Here is a 16,006-nt window from a genome sequence, read left to right on the forward strand (position 1 = left end):
CGTTTTCTAGAGAATACCAGCATGAACTCCAATGCCTTCTTAAGAAGGCAAGTAGAAAGAATGAACATAAATTATCCTATTGATGACTAAACGTTACATTTAGCTCCCAGGAGTCCATGGAACAGAATTTCAAGGAATTGCATTTAGCCTGCTGGCCAAGTGGGACTTGTCAAATACTTGAGTAAACACGAGGTTTCCTAATAAACTGCCTTTCTGAGAAATCTGAAGTACTAAGTCCCTAAATTCACGCAAACCTGAATTTCTCCGGCAGGAAAAGGAATCAAATCGTAGAACAACAGAGCTAGAAAGAAAACCTAAATGCACCTGACGGCAGATAGCTAACAGAGTTTGAGAAATCACATTTCAGAAAAGTACATTTCAGTTGCCAGTTGAGGCGCTCGTTGGCCAAGTTGCCTGGATCCATGAATCGGTTGAATCTTGTACAAACCCAATTTGCCTTGGCTTGACTCAAAAAAGTCTGTGACTTTCGTTTCTTGTGTGATTGATGTGGTTGAGAGGTATGCTCCTGGCCCTATGCTGGGGAACAAAGAACAAGACGTGGCCTTGGGCTTGGGAGGTTGGACATGAACACACACACCTGCAGCAAAGCTGAGAAACGGTGGTGGGATTTTAGGGGTGGGTTTAAATAAAGTTAGGAAGAGTTCAGTGACTTGCACCCTAGGACAGAAAGGTAATTTGTTTCTTTGCTTCAGTGCTTGAGGTAGCTTCTCAGAAGAGTTTAGGGCAGGGCCAGCGATGCAGAAGCATTTCTGAGTCACAATATCAAGAATGTAGGATCCAAAAAGATGCGTGGAATCTATCGGTGACTACCTTGGCAGCATCCAATGTTGTTTAGGGGGAAGCTACTACTGTTTCCTAGGAGGATGAATGATGACACTTCACTGGCTAGCTTTGCAAACTTTGGAATGTTAAAATAAAATGAAACCTTTGCACATGACCCAAAGCCGCAGTCATTGTTTTAATAATACAGACAAGCTCTGAGAATCCTTTTTGGTGCTGATGATTCCACTATTCACAAACCAACATTTTAGTACATTGATGTTCTTAAATGTATTACGTAGAATTTTTTTTAAACGAGGAAAGTCTGAAAAAATAAGATAAATGTTATCTTCTAAAGGGAATACATAAAAATAAGTTTCTGACTGTATCTGTTATCCCATTACCAAGGAATGACTGGGTAGATTTTCACTGTATCAGACGACATGTGTGGAATGATCTGACTTGAAATATGGGCTCCCCTGACTTGCACAAAATTTACTTGGAGTTAGGTCCTGGAGGGCTACCTCAAAGAGAATGTCAACCATCACTCAAAAAAAGTGGAAACTCCTAGATTGTGTGGGTAGGGGGGGGGGGGGAGGTGACTGCCAGTGACCAATGAAGAGATGCACCATATGTATTATCTTAGGTCAGGTCCTCCCAGAAATGGACTTGGAAATGAATATTCATGGGAAAAGATTTTCTAAGGAACTATTCCCCAAGGCAAATCAGTGGGGGTGGGGGAGTTGGGGGAGGACAGATAAGCAGGATAGAGAACCAGAAGAAGCCAAGCCAGGAGCCACTTCAGGCCAAGTCCCAGCCTTGACCTGCCCCTGGGAGAGCTGTGGAATAGAAGTTATGCCTCAGTCTCTGTCCCAACTCTGGACAAAGAACTGGGCCTTCATATTGGGCACCAGTCAGTCATCGACCAAGGGCCCCTCCAAGGAGCATATCAGTTTCCAGGTACTTCTGATTTGAGTCTTCCAAAGAGTCACTGGTGCTGGCTGTTGGAAGCAACCATACAAGCCTAGAGCAGACCATCTAAGAATGGAAAAAGGATTTTGAGGGGATCAGGTAGAGCCTCAACAGTGTTCACCCCGTGTATTAAAACCTGTGGACAGGACAAGAAATAGATATTTCAGATATGAGCCCAAGATTCCCAGAGCCCAAGACACCAAATTGCAGAAACTGGTTTACAATTGCAACTCTGTGCAGCTTGTCCCTCTTCTCATGCTGCTCTTGGGGGGCCCAGGGCGTGGGACTGCTCCAAAGGCGAAGACACATGTCTGACCCAAAGCAGCTAACAAGCCTCTTTCTTATTCCACCTGTGTCTGGCCGAACCCCTTTTCTCTTTGATGATGGGAGAGTCGTCGAGAAGACTACATCATCATGGGGGAGACTCCATGATGCAAACAGAGTAAGGGTGTCATGAAAATGGCAGTTAATTAGGACTGGAGGAGCCATGAAAGGCTTTGGGGGGAGGGAGATGAACTTTCCTTTTGGCCTGGAAAGTCCCCAGAAGTCAGATAGGTAGAAGAGAGCAGGAAGGGCGTCCTGGAGGAGGAGGACAGATTGGGCAAAGGCACAGAGGTGAGACCTGGCGAGCACTGTTACCCACAAGGTGAAGACCGGCTGAGTGAGTGGCAGTGAGGATCACAGCGCAGAAGGTTTTGCCCGCTGGCCGCCTGGGGCCTGAAAACTGGGTCATGGTCTTAAGCCGTCTCCCCAACTCCTGCTTGCCCCAGCTTCCTTCTGATTCTCTGCCCAATTTCCCACTCAGACTTGCTTTCCGTCAAGCTGTGTCGTGCACTGGACCATCCTCCTAATTAATACGTGCCAGGTTCCAGCAGCTGACAAGCTTTCAATACAAAGAAACAAATGATACAAGCCAGGACAAAAAGCAGAACAAAATAAAGGCAGTAGGGGGTGTTTTGAGTGAGCAGCATCACAGAACAGGCAAATTTCAGAGACTTTTTGGAACAGGGGAAACCTGATGTGTTAATTAGGAGTCTATTTCAGTAATAAGACCCCTCAGGAAGGGCGATGAAAGAAATGGAAGGGGCAGCAGAGGGAATGGCTCAGGCAGAATGGGGTGACGGTGTACGAGGGGAGGGAGCTGATTATCCTCTGTTGTCTTCTCTACGTCTGTGGTCTGTCGGGTTCGAAGACAGATGACTTGGCCTTTGGTGTTTCGTAAAGCACCACGAATAAAGAGCTTTGGGTACAAATAACAATGCAGTGTCTGCCCCCAGGACCCAGTTCAACAGGAAGTATTGCAGCCTTACCAGCTCCAGCTGGTGGTGGATTTTGGCTTTCCAGAGCAGACTCGACTCAGGAACCGTTTGCAGCTGAGATGGGCCAATAGAAGGGCTCAAAACGACAGGAAGTACAGCAAAGGAGGGAGGCACCAAAGCAGCCGCAATGAGGAAAGGGGGGGCTTGCGGAGCCAAAAGCCTTCATCCACTGGAGCCCCAGCCCAGGAATCAGCCTGGAGCGGCTCTCACCCCAGCTATGCACTTGCCGGCTCTATGGTTAGATGTCCCAGCTGGTGCTGCTGAGCCAGGAAGAGGCAGTCTATCCTCTACACCGCTGCCACACTGATTTTCCAAAAGCGCAGCTTCGAACATACCTTTCCACTCTTCAGACCCAGCCGTGGCTCCCAATGGCTTAGCAGAGTCGGTGCACTGGAGGTTTTTGGGACGGGAGCGAGTGAAACTTCCTGTGCCTCACTCTCTTCTTCGGGGCGGACAGCATGATAATAGTCACTGCATTGTTGGGCGGCCGTAACATTAAGGACAATGATCCATATACAGCACTGGGGACGTAGTAAGTGCTCAATTAACATAAATTTTCATTGTTGGTCAAGGGATTGCCAGAGAGTACAGCCCAGCTCTCCACTCCCTAGACAGATGATCTTGGGCCAATTTCTTAATTTCTCTATGCCTCCGTTCATTTTTTTTTTTTAAGATTTTATTTATTTAAGAGAGAGAGAGAGAAAGAGAGAGAGAAAGAACACCCATGAGCAGTGGGGAGGAGCAGAGGGAGAGGGACAAGCAGACTCCGGGCTGAGCCCTGGGCCTGAGGCAGGCTCATTCTCAGGACCCTGAGATCATGACCCCAGCTGAAATCAAGAGTCAGATGCTCAACCGACTGAGCCATGTGGACGCCCCTCTGTGCCTCAGTTCTAATCCTCGGAAGTTTGTTTTTTTTGTTTTGTTTTGTTTTAAAGATTTTATTTATTTATTTGACAGAGAGAGACACAGCGAGAGAGGGAACCCAAGCAGGGGGAGTGGGAGAGGGAGAAGCAGGCTTCCCGCGGAGCAGGGAGCCCGATGCGGGGCTTGATCCCAGGATTCTGGAATCATGACCTGAGCTGAAGGCAGACGCTTAACGACTGAGCCACCCAGGCGCCCCTACTCTTCAGAAGTTTGGATGAATTCATGTATCTAAAGCATCTTGACTAATACTTAGTGCTCAATAAATTTTACTTTTGTATTATTAAGATATGATGAATACGGCATCATCATCACCATCATCATTTATATCTGGGAGGGGAAAACAGTATGTTGGGAATATGCTTATTGAAAAGAATCCCCAAAGTTGCTCTGGGGGTTAAGGAGGGGGAAAAGGGGACTGGGCTCTCTCCACCCTTCTCTCCACAAAGACTTCTGACAAGCCCCTGGGTGGCTGGGACATATATGACCAGGGAAGGAGAGAGAGGGAAAGAAGGAGAGAGAGAGAGATTGATTTTTAAGGGATTGGCTCACACGAATACAAAGCCTGGCGAATCCAAAATCTGCAGAGTAGGCCAACAGGCTGGAGACCCAGAGAAGAGTTGCAGTTCAAGTCCAAAGGCCAAGTCTGCTGACAGAATTCCCTCCTCCTCTGGAGAGGTCAGTCTTTTTTTTTTTTCTATTAAGGCCTTCAACTGAACGCACGAGACCCACTCACAATATTGAGGGTAATTTACTTTATTCAAAGTCTGCTGATGTAAATGTTAATCTTATCTTTAAAATGTCTTCAAAGAAACATCTAGAATAATGTTTGACAGAATATCTGGGTACCATGACCTAGGCAAATTGACGCATGAAATTGACTATCACACTTCCTCAAATGGTTTTTAGACCATCAGACTTCCCAAGTGGGCCCTAGGGGGAACATGAGCAGAGCTGCTGTTGAGTGACTATGGACATGACCAGCAAAACCCAAACCCTCAGGTCCCGGTGCATTGAGACTTCCTAAAATAACCAGTGTGAAGGCGTGGAATTCCCAGGATAGCAGCTGGGAACTTCCATTATGGAGAGTTGGGCCTTTATAGTAAAATGACCCCATCTGCAGGCCTGGGTAGGCCCGGGGACATTTAGATTACAGTTTCTTCTTAACTGGGTAGATCCTAAAGACTTGTCCATCCATCTCTATACCCAGGGGCCAGCATATCCTGGGACAGGGTGCCAGTATTCAATAATTGTTCAATGAATAAGTCTTCACAAATGCCTATCTAGTAGTGGCATAGATAAGTGGCTTATTCATTAGAAGTTGAACTGGAAATAGACACTATGACTCATGTTAGTCCAGTGGTCTGTGCACAAGACCTTGACAGCAGGGGCCCTTCGGTAATAGAAGGAGCCCCACATGGGGTCTCAGCTCCACCTCTGTCTGTGGGACCTTGGGAGAGCCTGCCACCCTCTCTGGGCTCTTTTTCATCATTTGTAAAATTAGGATGTTAGACCAGATGGTGTGTGAGGTTTTTTCCAGCTCTCACATCTACAGTTCAGTAAGATCATCCACATGGTGACCAAACACCAGGATATTGTGCATGGAATTCGTAGTGATAAAGAGATTCAGGGAAAGACACTAACGGACTCCTATTCCACCATCTCTACTCGAATTTAGAACAATTGCGTCTTGGAAAGACCAGAGCCGGTAGATGATCCTTTGCCATTCTGAGATCTCATTATATTTTAATAAACTATATTAGTTCTAATGTTTAAAAAGGTATTTTTTAAATTACCTAAGATTATAAAATGTAAATACACATAAAGAAGAAATTTAAGATCCCATAATCCTCGAACCCTCACATAACCTCCTCTGCTACCTTTTTGATATATATCCTTCCAGAAGTTTTCTATGAACATATATGTAATTTTGCTTTGCCAAAACAAGAAAAAATGGGACCATGTTATTTATCAGTTGTTCTCTATTTTGATCTTTTCGGGTTTTTAGGACCAGTCTTCCTTCCTGGTTTGTTTCTTGGTGATTTTTCTCTTTTTCAGGGTCTAAAATTTCCTCACCATGGTCTCTCAGATTCTGGTTTTATTGTAAATACTACAAATAAGAAGCAGGGGTTTGCTTCCGTGGCTGAAGGAGAAAGTCCAGAGGTCAAAATATGGAGAGCTCTTGGGAGGGTCAAAGCAGGAAGGAGTTATTGCAGGTGAACTCTCCCTCAGTTGTGGGTTGAATCATGTCCCCCCTGAAAATATGTTCAAGTCCGAGCCCCTGGTCCATGGAATGTGACCTTATCTGGAAGTAGGGCCCTTGCAGATGGAACTGTGTTAAGGGTCTTAAGGTCACCTGGATAAGACATTTGCATAATGGCAGAAGAGTGCGTCCTAAATCCAATGACTGGTATCCTTCTAAGAGAAAGGAGAGGGAATCTGAGACCCAGACACAGGAGCACACACAGGGAAAGGCCACGTCTTCAGATAGAGCAGAGATTGCAGTGATGGGTCTACAAGCCAAAAAGCACCAAAGATTGCAGACCACCAGCAGAAACGAGGAGAAAGGTATGGGACGATTCTCCCTCAGAAACTCGGGAAGGAACCAATCCTGCCGACACCTTGATGTGGAACTTCGGGCCTCCAGAATGGTGAGAGCATAGGTTTCTATTGTTGGAAGCCACCAAGGCCATCGACAATGTCGATGACAGCCCTTGGAAGCCAATATACTCTCCGTATCTCAGGCCCTTTTCTTGCGTTTTGTTCTTGTTTCCTGACTTGCCTGGTAAACCACTGAATGCCTTTCCAGCAGACCCACGAAGTCAGTCCTGGTAAGTGGGGTCAGGCCGACTTCAATTTCCTGAACAAGAATATCATTAGAGTTTGCCCCAGAATAAGAACTACATGATCTACAAATAGGACCCTGGCTCTAAACATTCACAATGATAGAAGACATTGTTTAAGACGGTAAGCAAAACTCCAACAGTGATTTATAGTTTACAAAGTAGATCAAAGCCCAACAAAATCCTCAAAAATAAAGCCACAACTTCATCAACTCCCAGTGCCAGTTTCAAATTCACCTCCATCCAGGAGAGCATTGGGGTCTGATTAGGAACACACCCAAATGATTAAATCTCATCTCTTCTCTTCAGTAAGACTGTTATTACTGCTGATAACAGCTGAGGAGGGACACTGCGCAGTGCACCCTGCACAAAGAAAATTTTGTTCTAAAAAAATCATTTTGGCTCATAAATACTGTGCATTAGAAGAGTTCTTTAGACCTTCTTAGCAATTTTTCTGTCCTGTATTAGCATGACCAGAAGCAAATCTCAATGCATTTACCCTATTACGCCAGCAGAAAAAAAAAATGCACATCACACTTTCTAAGCAAAGTTGAGAGAGAGGGTGAGAGGCAGCATCACTGTGTAGGTCGTTCCCATATAATGACAAGGGTCTGTAAGAATTGAAAATCAATTGACTTGGAATGAGTACTAAAGGTCTAAAATCTGAGAAACTGGTTTTCAAATTTTTGCTTTAAATTATCATCATGAAGTTCATGTGGTATCCATTTCAAGAGTTAATTTAATTTATTTTGAGGAAATTTTCTATTGTGCTAACAGCTTTTATTTTACTTAAACTGTCATTCATCTTGAATGAAATTTACAAACTGTACTAATTGCAATTTAGATCCACCCAAAGTGGAGAAACGAAGGTTAATAGGAGATTAATGAGAACATTCACTCAACGGATTTTTTATTTTATTTTATGTGTTTCTCATTTCTTCCATGAACCAGGCCCCTGTGCTGGGTACTGAGACGCCAGAGAGGACCTGGAGAGTCCCCGCCCTCTCAGAGCTGGCCGTCCAGCTCCTCAAGTGGACCACCGTAAGGTGTGCACGGGGAACATAGCAGCCCTGAGGATGGCACCAACCTTAGCTGAAAGAATGCTTGAGACACTGCCAACGACTTCTTAGTGGGTCAGGCCTGAAGAGTTGGATCAGGGCTGGGAGGCAGGAAAGGAAGGCAATGGTTCCCAATACAATGGGAACCACACGTGCAAAGACCAATGGCTTTGGGGATCATAGAAAATTTGAGAAACAGAAAAGTGCAGAAGAGTAGGAATATGGAGGCTGGGGGTGGGGGTTAGGGAAAACCATTGAGTTGAAGTCAGTCAGAGGAGTAGGAACTTGATGAAAGAAGCCATCCTGGCTATCAGGCCAAGAAGTCCTTTTTCTTGAGGGGCCTGAAAGAGGCAGTGAAAAGTTGTAAGCAGGTGCAAGGCCACCAGATTTGCGTGGCACAGCCAGGATGACAGCAAAACAGAGGGGAAAGGCTACAGAAATAAAGCTCAGTCCTACCAGTCTTCTCAGGAAACGAAACACACTACCTAAAATGGTGGAGTCCACTTTTACGGAGTAAAGGATGGTCTTGTAGTTAATGGAACTCCCCCACTCACATTTTGTCTGTGGTATTAGAAACCAAAGCAACTGAATCATAGACACTGTTAATAAACTATGACTCTGACTCTCGTACCCGAAAACAATGAAAAATGAGACAAGACTTCAGCCGCTTCCCTACTCTGAAATCATTGTGTGGCTAAGGAACTTGGCATTGAAAGAAACCATCTTTCATTCCCCATGCTTGTAGGCAGCCTAAGGACAGGTGATGTCTGAACATTTCAAATTCCCTCAGTTGAGGGTGTTAAGCAACTTGTTATTTTAAGCAATTTAGCCATATTTGCATATACAAGCAAGCAAGCACATTCCTTGAACCAACCCATTCTATAACCTCACTTAACCCTGCAGGTAACAAACTGCCCTAAGTGCGGAATGAGATATAATCCAGGGTTCTCTGTGCATGCCTGTGTAGTCAGACCAATAAGAAACAGACGCACTTATTAGGGACAATAGCTGTCTTCCACTTCACTTACCTCTTGTGAATTATTTCTTCTCTCAATTCCAAGGCAAGAAAAACACATATTTCCTAACTCGTGCTATCAAATAAGCACCGGAAGAGCTAAGATTGACAGAACTGCACAGAAATGTGTTGTGGGAGACACGTGAGTCTGCTGGTGTGTAATATCTAGAAATAGAGCATTCTATATATTTCCTTTTTTTTTTTTTTGTCTCCACATGCTATTCAAAGACACCTCATCCATTCATTCATTCACTTACTCATCCAACCAACTTTTTAAGGGTCCTATTGTAGCTATGTTTTAAATATGCAAGGTGGGATTTCATGTCAAAGAAGATACATGCCTGCCCTCCAACAGCTGACAAGTGGCTGAGGAGTTCGAATGCTTTATGGCACTTCAGAAAAGGACGCTGTTTGCGTGGCACCAAGCTCCAACTCCTCTCGGTTCTAAGAGGCAGCGTGGGCTCTGGAGCCAGACCATCCAGGGCATAAATCCCAACTCTGCCACTCACAGGTGTTACTGCCTTGGCAAATTATGTGTCCTCTCCGAGACTCGTTTTTCTCATCTGCAATGGAAATCCTACTAGAGCCTAACTGATAATGATTGTTGTGAGGATTAAATAAATTGAGATTTGTAAAGTGCCTCGAACGAGGCCTGGCACACAGTGAGAACCCAGTCAGTTTTTGTTATTATAAATGCCTGGAGCCCCTGCCTGGGAATCATTGACTATGAGCCTACTATGTGCAGGGCAAAGCCTCGCTGCTGGAGGGGGCCCCAAAAGCGGGCCTCGCATTCCAGCAGATAGATAAAATCTGTTGCACAGATAACCATCCTCAGCGCAGATGTGCTCAAGCCTACAGACCAGCTGCAGAGTGCTAGCTTCGGTTACCTATTGCTGTATAACAAATTGCCACAAACTTAGTGGCTTAAACCAACATATACTTGTTTTCACACAGTTCTCATGGGTCAGGGACCTATATGTGATTAGCTGGGTCCTCTCTTCAGGCTCTCACACAGGCTGCACTCAAGGTATTGGCCAGGGCTGGGTTCTCACGTGAAGGCTCAAGTGGGAAACGATCCTCTTCCAAATGCATGTTGGCAAAATTCAGTTCCTTGAGGGTTATTTGACTAAGGGCCTCAGTTCCTTTCTGGCTGTTGGCAGGAGACTCCCTCAGTTCTTTGCCATGAAAGCATGCAATCCAAAGACACGATAGAGAGAGAGTCTGCTAGCAAGATGGAAGGCACAATCTTATATAACCTAATCACAGAAGGTAATGATCTGCTCAGGGCAGCGAGGGAAGCAAAACTCTCCATAGCACCCTTCTCTCTGATGCTCTGAGTCATGCACTATGCCCTCCAACAACACGCTAATGGAAACCCAGCCTCTCTACATCTCTCCAGTGGTTTCTTCAGAGTTCGAGTCTGGGAGGAGGCGGAAAGAAGCTCGGTTCAGTTTCTCATCTTGTCAGCAACCAGAAGCTTTAAGTCAGTTGTTCATATATTAATTTTTGTTTCTTTAGCAGTTGTGGGACTCTTGTCTAGATCCTCTCAAATCCTCCCTGTTGGTTCAGTGTAGCCATCCCCCAGTTTCTACAAGCTTTGCTCCAGAAGTTCCTATCTGTAACTTTCTTCGGGAAGCTAATCTGTGGTCCCCTGGAACCACTTCACTCAGATGCCTCTAGAACCAAAAGAGCCTGGGAAGTTACAAATACCTATGGTGGCCTGACTGACTGGTACAGAAGTACAACAACCTGGATCCCCTACTTTTAGGTAGGATAAACTCCACTGGGGAATTTATTCTCAAGGGTTCAGACTGAATCTGGAACTTTACTTGAAATCACAACCTTGCCTGGCTAATTTTTTTCCCTATTCTGTTTTTCCTACTCCCTTACAATTTCTCTGGGGGTAAATTGCTTAATCACTCGCACACAAATTCTCTCCTCGGGGTCTGCATCTGGGGGACCTGCTTGAGACAACTATTACCACAAGTAGTCCCAGGAAGCTGACTTTAAGATTCTGGATGTAGCTCATTCACCAGCAAGATGAAAATGGGGATCCCATCCCTCATGGAAGGAGGCATTCTGTACTTTTTAAAATTCATTAGAAATTCAATGTATTTTTATATTAAATTGCATACAATATCTCATTTTACTGAAATTTAAAGACATATGTATAAGTAAAACTCTAATTAGTACTATGATAAAGCATCAAGAAAGCAAAAAAAAAAACTTTTTTCATACCTGTTATTAATTGTGGCCTCCTGTATCTTTGTACCATTGCAGTGACTAAGACTTTCACTCTTGGTAAACTGTGATGGGATCCAGATGGAAGGGGATGCATGGTTTGCGTGGTATCTCTAGCTTTTGAGAAAGACAGAGGAAATAATCATAAGGACTATGGAATTGGGTGGAACTGGGCTTGCTCAGGTCCACAACATATGAGTAAACTGCACGAAACGGAGACCTAAACCTCTATGTGAGCTACCCACAAATGCATCTCTATTGGCTCACACCTATGGGTATCCCCCATGGCCAGCTGATAGAAGAAAGATCCCCAGTTTGGTTCACAGATAGTCTGACTCAGTCCATTGGTACAAACTGAAACTGGACAGTTGATGAACTATCCCCCCAACCAGAGGGGGCTCTGAAGAGACCAGTGAGGATAAACTGTAATAGGCAGAGCTTTGGGCATTGCACCTGGTGATCCAATTGGTATGAAGGGAGAGGTGGCCCCAGGTGAGGAGATAGATAGAGTGAAGATCTTGGTATTGCTCATTAGTGCCTACCAGAGAGCATTTCTTGCAGAAGAAGCTTTAAGCAACCAGGTGGGCAGGATGACTTGTCCGGTAAATGTCAGCCAGCCTTTGTCCGTAGCTCCTGTAGTTCCTGTGTGATAGGCACAGGCCCATGAATGTAGTAGCTTTGTGGCAGAGACGGAGGCTATGCATGAGTCAGAAAGCACAGGCTCCTTCTCACCAAAGCTGATTGAGCGCTGCCACTGCGGATGTTTGACCTGTGAGCTACAGAGACCTACTTTGTGTCCCCAGAAGGGTGCCCTTCCTTCAGGACAGCAATCAGAGACTTGGTGGCAAGTTAATGATGTGAAGTCCTCTCACCCTGGAAGTGACAGCATTTTGTTCGGACTGGGATTGATACAAATTAGTGTATGAATTCACCTTTCCTGCCTGCAGTGCCTTGGCAAGATCCACTATTTGAAGAGTCAAAATGTCTGATATACTGATACAGGATCCCATAAAATATTTTCTGCCCATTTTTTGACAAAGGAGGTATGATAATGGGCACATGACTGTGAAATCTGATCCCACCATATACCATTCAGAAGCTTCTAGCATGATATATCGTAACCACATTCTGAAGGCATAGGTAGGCACTAACTTAGAAATGATGCTCTGTGAAATTGGGCCCCGTCCTTCAGAATGCAATATGTGCCTTAAACCGATAGTCATTATTTTGCATTGCGTCTCCAGTGAGTTGAATACGTGGGTCTGGAAACCAAGGGGTGGAAAGAGGAGTAGTCTGGTTCACTATCACTCCCAGTGAACTTTTTGGGCAATACACCCTTCCCATCCTCCTAACTCTAGGACATTGAGTCTAGAGGTTCTAGTTCCTGGAGGAAAATACCTCAGCTGATCCCCTGGAGTCTCTCTGGCTGCTCTCCGCGCCTAGTGTTAACTGAAAGCAGGCAATTGCAACAGCTACTACCTGATAAAGACACAGCAGTAAGGAGCTCAGACCCCTGAAGGATGAAGATGTGGGTCACCCTACCAGGCAAGCCACCGAGTCTGGCAGAGGGCTAGTTGAGGATGAGGGGAATCTAGAATGGACAATAGAGAAAAGGGATGATGGATATTCATTATAATCTTGGCACCAGCTACAGTGGCAGGGGCTGTGATTTGTCCTATTAGATCCATGATCAATTAGAATCTTGAATAAGCTGTGACAAAATGGACTAGACTCAATGTGAGAAGCACATGAATCTGAGTGGGGCAAAGGGTGGACTCCACTGAATGCTTTTGGTACAGATCCCCTTTACTGGGTCACTGGACCTATCCTCGAGCCTTTGGTTACTTCTCTCCTGATGGCTCACACCTCCAACCTCCTTCAGAGAACTACCTTCCCTTAATTTACAGGAGCCACTTCACGCAGAGTCACTCAGAACAGGAAGTGCTGGGTATCATGTCCTCCATCCCCTCCTGGAAGGCCTGTAGCCGGTGACAGATGTGTGGTATGTGGGTTTAAAAAACCCAGTTCCCTTCCTGGGGAGTTTGATCAAGCTGAGGCTGGATCTTGACTTTAAATTGCTCCCTTGCTTGCCTTCTTCTCCTGCCCTATTCTGCTTCCCTTTCTCCCTTACTAGTTTCTCCCGGAAACACTTCCCTAATACATTGTTTGCCCACAATCCTTGGCAACCCAAGACAGTTCCTGAACAGAATATAAACTCTTTGTGGACAAACACTGTCTAAGGAAAAAAATCTTTTAATCTCCCACATACCTAGGCCAGCATGGGATACCTGCTGGGAGTCAGTACCCGTTTTGGCAAATCTCCATCTTAGATTTCCTTCCTTGAGAAGAATCTGAACTCTTAAGTGGGGATCGTGGTAGTAAGTTACAGACCAGGACATTTGTAAATTATCAGTGATATATGAGGGCATACTGTATGTCCCAGATTTGGGGGCCAATCTTGATTTTTTTCAATCCTCTTGTCAGGCCATTTCTAGACACTGCCCAGTTGGTGTGGTGTGTATGTGTGGATAGCCAAAGGGATGATGTGCTAGCTGAGAAGCAGCTGAGGGAGGACACTGGAGCATTATAACAAAGCAGAGACCTTGAAGTTGAGCAAGACTGGACTTCAAATCCTGGCTGCGCCCCCAATCAGCTGTATGACCTTGGCCACATTTTCTTCATTTCGTCGAAATAAAGTTACTAGTCCCTACTTCACAGGATTGAAAATGAGTCAATGTAGGCAAAGTGTTCGGCAATGCTCCTCGACATGGTAAAGCTCCAGAAAAGGTTCCTCTCGGAGGGAGGGAGAAGAGCGGGTCAAGAGCCCTCAGTGCAGCCTGGGGACGTTACTGTCCTCATAAAGCCGGTGCGGGGAGCGGCCATGCCCAAGGGTTTTCGCACATTCTTCCTCGGAGGGCACAGGACACAATACTTGTAAGCCAATGGGAAAGGGGACGTCATCTCGGCCGGAAGGACCCGCACCGCAGGAGAGAGGCCCTGAGGCCCTCGGCCAGCACGTGGCGCCCGCCCCCTCCTCCCCCTCGGCGGCGCCGGAGTCCATGGAGGGCGGAAGCCGGGCGAGCGCGACGCGGAGGCGGACTCCCACCGCCCGTTTCCTAGCAACTCCCGCCCCGCCCCATGCCGCCTGGCGTGGCGCGCCGGCGCCCGGAAGCGGAGACGGGCCGCCGTTGCCATGGCAGCGCGGCCGCCGCGCCCGACGCCGGCGGCGCCTGAGGGAAGCGCGAGCTCCGGGGCCCGCGTGGGCGGCCGGGAGGCGTCCCCGCCTCGCCTGCGTTCCCTCCGAGCGCGAGTCGCGGCCTCGCCGGAAGCCGCGGGGGCCCCCAGCTGCTTCCGAGTGTGGCCGGGCCTCAAGGTCGGTTGGCTGTGTCTCGCATCCCGGCCGTCTGGGCCATTCGGCAGCCCGGAGACTTTCCAGCTTGTCTCGCGGGGACGGAGTTGGTCACCCCGGTCCGGTCAAGGCTGAGTGAATTGGTTTGGATTTGGAATCTCGTACCTTTTTTCTCCCCTACGCAAGAGAGGTATACACACACACAAATAAATACACACAGCCTAAAGTCCCAACCTTTTCCCTCCAGTGTCTCACCTGAAGGATCTTTAATCTTGGAAACAATATGCACAAAAAGGAGCAGCCTCCAAAATCAGCCTGTGAAAACAGCACTGGAAATTAAGTATCCTATTTCTCGAGGGCCATTTTAAACTCTAAACGTCCATGCCTGGAAGGGTATTCTGGATTCTGGACTTGAATTTGCATTCTTCTAAATCCCTCTCTGCAATGAGCTGCGTTTGGACAATTCAGTTGTGGGGTATTAAATTTAAACATATATACCCCTCTAGCTAGTATTATGATTGCTCAGCTAAAGGACCCACAAAGACAAAGCCACACGGTTCTCAGTCATTCTCTGGCTTAAGAGTATTTTTAACAGAGGCGGAGTCAGTCACGTGTCTGTGAGTTTAATCAAATTGACAAGGGCTCTGAGCAAGAAACGCTTGCTATCTAATAGTAAGACAGCATTAGGAACATGGAGATGCATTCTCTTTGGACTTACTTGAATCAGAGCTTTTCAAATGGAATCTTCACTTGCATATATTTTTCTCGATCTGCTGCAACTGGAAAATTTAAATCAAAATCCTATTTCTTACATTCATTTCAATGGTAAATGTGTCTAGGTTGAGATTATGCATTTTCTTGATCAACAAGGAAATGTGCAGCAATCACTATGAATTGAGCACCTTGCTGATTGAGCAACACTGGAACCTGGAGGCAAGAACGACCATAATCTTAGAATGAGAATCCTCCACAGTATATTTCACAAGCATTTTCACAGCTAACCTTTTTCCACTCCAAAGGATCACTCACTTGGAACTTCTTCTTTGTCAGAGTATTAAATCTCTTAGAAAATCACTTTCACATACTTTTTAGTTTGAAAATATGATTGTGGTGGGACAAGTGCTCATATAATTTATATCTCTCTTTCTATTCTCTTACTCGTGGATCGTTTTTTCCCAGTATCAAAACGGAACCTTTAATTTGCGTGTTGGAGAGTAGAGGATAAATTCTGAAAGCTAAATGAGGGATCTGAAAATAATAGTTTCATGCTTAGCACTCTTGGGGGAAAAGAAAGAACCTATAAAGCTATGTGTACCAAATGACTTTTTTGTGCATCAGGCAAATCACTAAGATTATCTGCTTCAGATTTGGTAGTTTCAATGTTACAATAGCAGAACAATAACAATGAATTTTGTAAGGAAATAGGAGCATTTCCAAAACTTGGTAGTTTTCATAGCATCTGATTATTCATTCATTTTCCGAAACTTTTTTACACAGAGCTTATTCAT

Source organism: Leptonychotes weddellii, chromosome 9 (assembly GCF_054177405.1).
Source record: "Leptonychotes weddellii isolate Sample4059 chromosome 9, ASM5417740v2, whole genome shotgun sequence".
In the NCBI taxonomy this organism is placed as follows: Eukaryota; Metazoa; Chordata; class Mammalia; order Carnivora; family Phocidae; genus Leptonychotes; species Leptonychotes weddellii.